Source organism: Kogia breviceps, chromosome 4 (genome assembly GCF_026419965.1).
Source record: "Kogia breviceps isolate mKogBre1 chromosome 4, mKogBre1 haplotype 1, whole genome shotgun sequence".
Lineage (NCBI taxonomy): Eukaryota > Metazoa > Chordata > Mammalia > Artiodactyla > Physeteridae > Kogia > Kogia breviceps.
The window spans coordinates 5,612,156-5,616,217 of NC_081313.1; the positions used below are offsets into that span (position 1 = coordinate 5,612,156).

Consider the following 4,062-nt stretch of genomic DNA (forward strand, 5'->3'; position numbering starts at 1 on the left):
CTCACTTTCTCTCAGTTAATATTCACAGCCTCCCTTGACATAAGTGCCATTCGTATTGTAGAGATGAGAACACAGGTTCAGAGAGATTGATTCTCCTGCCCAAAGTCACACAGATACTATGGGACTGAGCCAAATGTTCCCCTGCATTTTCACTCCTCATCTGAATGGTTAGTCTTGTGGCTTTCTGTGGGACTCTGTTGAAATTCTCACCTTCCATGGGCTATAGTCATTCTTGAATGCATTCATTTGGTGAATATATCTTGCGTGCACTGTGCTGGGTCTTGCAGTGCAGCAGTGAACAACCCAACTCAAGTCCGAGGTCTCCTTGGGATGAGCAACCTCAGATTGATGTCAATACTGGATAACTATTGCTTTTTTTTTTTTTTTTAACAAATCCACACTCTTTTTTATTTACTTTTCATTAAGTTTAAATCCTTGAAGGTACAGCATCACATGGATTCTGCATCCAGTGGCCTTAGCAGGAAGGTTGCTTCAGACTTTGGCATGAACCATGCCACTGTTTCCATGAGCGTGAGTTCTTTCCCCAAATTACTCTGGTTTTGTTAGATTTTCCACCCGGAGTTACTGTGTTGTCCTTTGCTTTGTACACATAAGGACATCTCTTGCCTAGATAGAATTCAGTTTCATCTCAAGTATATACACCTTCAATTTTCGGGAGAGCTGTGTGCGCCCTCTGGTTCCATGCCCCACTTATAGCCAGCAGAAATGCCCTTGGACCACAGCCTTCCAGACATATTTGTTGTTTTAGAAGTTCTGGTCCCAGGAGGCTTCCACAGGGTCTCAGATTGCTTCGATAACAATTGTTAACATGGGGTCTTTAATGCCTTCCTGCTTGTTTGCTGGCATAAACAATTTCCATTTTGGAAAGATGGTACTCCACTGGCTTGATTAAGTTTGGTCAAGAGTTTTCTTATTGTTTGTGCTTTTGCAGTGCATTGTGCAGAAAGCAGTGGTGTGATTTTTTTTAAAACCACTTTGTTGAGGTATAAATGACATGTAAAAAGCTGTACATATTTAATGTATACAACTCGATGAGTTTGGTGATAGATATAAACCCATGAAACCATCACCACTATGAAGGCCAAAAAGACATCCATCACGTCCCAAAGTTTCTTTCCACCCCTTTTATTATAATATCATGTATATGTGTGGTAAGAAAAACATAAGATCTATCTTCTCAGCAAATTTTAAGTATCCAATACAGTACTGAGATCTATAGGCACATTGCTATATAGTAGATAGTCAGAGTATAGAGTTTCAATTATGTAGTATAAGTAACTTCTGGAGATCTATACAGCATGTGATTTCCACATGATAATAAAAGCTATTCCCAAATGCATTTTTTCTTTCTCTCTGTCTCTCTTATTTCCTCATCTAAGAATCAGAGACATGACCATCAGGCACTAATTCCACTAAATTATATCATTCTCCATTCCATGCTTTTAAAATATGAATTCTGGGTTGATTAGCCTGCTAGATTACCAACACTTCAGTGTGAGTTCTGTTCTACATCATTCAATTTATGGCAGCAAGTGTCAGCAGAGCCTGAACATATTAGCTGCTTAAGAACAAGAAGCGACATGGAGAGGGAGGAAGAAGAGAAAGAAATGTAGGCAAAATGTCAGGGTTCATGTGCATCTCGATGCAGCAGAGAAAGAAATCAAGGTGAGAGAGGTCATGAGCCCAGCTTTGCATCCTCTCCCCCTTCCACTCCACACTGTAGGACCAGAGGAGTGAAGGTAAAGCACTTGAGTTTGACCTGTTTTTCCCTGCTATGGGCACAACCTAATAAACACCACCGAATGAACTGACTTTCGTCATTGGCAAGATGCAATGGGGCAACACCTTTAAGATTCATCATTGAATTAAGAGTTAAGTGGAATCCTCCCTACCTGCTCCATTTTTTGATTTTTACTAAGTAAAATACTAATTTTACTGATTTTTCTTTATATTTTTTATTGTATATAAAGTAAAAAGAAACAACGTTTGGACATCAGATGAGGCAGAAAACACAGATGCACCAATCATTGATCTAGGCAATGGATAAAGGCATAACTTTTTCCAGATCAAACAGATCAGCCAGAATACACACCACAGAGAAGTTAATCGATAAGATCAATGGATAACTCTGAAGGTTACAAGAAACAATGAGTTACTGAGGGCAAATAAAGGCATTGCCATAGACTTTTCTTTTGAAAACATCCGTTCAATTTATTGAAGGACGGATTCATCTACCTTTCTATGTGTTGTGATAAAGATGACCTTGAGGGAGGTCAAGAAATCTTAGGTCTAATGGTATGTACTGGGGAGAGTCTTTGTCCCTGTCCACTGCAGATCTTTTTCTTTTCTTTTTTGTTTTTAAATTTATTTTTGGCTGCATTGGGTCTTCGTCGCTGCGCACGGGCTCTCTCTAGTTGTGGCGAGCGGGGGCTACTCTTGGTTGCCTTGCAAGGGCTTCTCATTGCAGTGGCTTCTCTTGCTGCGGAGCATGGGCTCTAAGTGTGTGGGCTTCAGTAGTTGTGGCCCATGGGCTTAGCTACTCCGCGGCATGTGGGATCTTCCCGGACCAGGGCTCAAACCTGTGTCCCCTGCATTGGCAGGCAGGTACTTAACCACTGTGCCACCAGGGAAGCCCGCAGATCTTTTCATATTAGGATTTCTAATTAGAAATGGCAAAGCAAGATGAATGACTTTTATTCCTTGGGCTAAAAAGACCGTACAGGTATATGTGTGTGAATATATAATTCTGTGTACACTGTATGTGTACACAGAAAGTATTATTTGTCATTGTTACTATAATTATTTATTTCAATACCTTCTGTTAACTTGTCTAAGATAATAGATATGAAACTAACTGAACTGTACAATTTCCCTTGAAATCATGAGATTCATTGCTCATTCTCAGATTAGACACACATTGGTGGTGGGCAAAGAAAACTTCCAGAATGCTGAACAGGACTGCCTCTTTCTAGAACAAGGCCTGGGGCAGAAGTCATCTCCTAGTCAACACAGGCCAGATCCTGCTTCCAAGCATGTTTTGTTTATTCCAGCTGTTGTTTTGGAACATTTGTGCATATTTAAATATCTAACTATCGGTAGTATTCCCACAAAACTCTGGATATTTATCTCCTCTTGAAAATCTGGATCTGACCACAGGTGGTCTCACATTCCCACATGGTCACCACTGGTTCAAGCCAAACAATTTGTTTTTGTTTTTGCTGTGGTTCCCACCCTGCCCCTTGTTCATACACTTAACTGCCCTGTAAGAATGTAAGTTTGTAAAAAAAAAAAAAAAAGAATGTAAGTTTGTGACCCTTTGGGTCTGGGTTGGACTTCAGCTCCACAAATTCAACAACTTGAATCAAATTCACACGAGGTTGACTCAAGCACAAAACATCTGTGTTTCAGCATATACAAAGAGTCTGCCTGATAAATAAAATGCCTATCTGCTAAGCTACCGTAAGAAGTATTGACCAAATTATTCTCCTCAAGGGATCAGTGTGTTCTCTCCCGAGCATCCATGTCTATAAAAGAATCAAGCAGACAATGTTTGGTGACCCAGTAATTGATGCAAATAAGTGGTTAGATCATCTTAAAGACAAGCTGTCAGATTAAGATGCACCATCTTCTTCTAAGATGCTCACCGACGGTATATTCCTCCTTGGGCTATTTGCTCAGGAACTGAATTTTAAGATTTTTTTAACAGCCCCCAAATCTATGAAGATGGCTCAAAATAGGTGGGTGGGTCACTGCCCCTCTGTTCTCAACCACCACCATCATTAACATACACGCATACTTCAGTGAGAGCACCTCACTTTTTTTACATTCTTTCTTATTTATGTTAAATAGTAAAATAATAATCACGGCAAATTTTAATGAAGATGAGAAGTAAAGAAAAATGTTTTCAAAATACAGACAGTCATATCTTAAGGAAGTTTAATCTTTTTTAATTGAGTATAGTTGATTTACAACTTTGTGTTCATTTCAGGTAGACAGCATAGTGATTCTTTTTTTTTCAGATTATATTTGATTATACACTAT

General features: G+C 39.4%; 1 pseudogene; it reads right to left on the minus strand.

Annotated features, from left to right (window-relative positions):
- Positions 1-411: 411 nt before the first annotated feature.
- On the minus strand, positions 412-755 carry LOC131754915 (large ribosomal subunit protein eL33 pseudogene; annotated as a pseudogene).
- Positions 756-4,062: the final 3,307 nt, after the last annotated feature.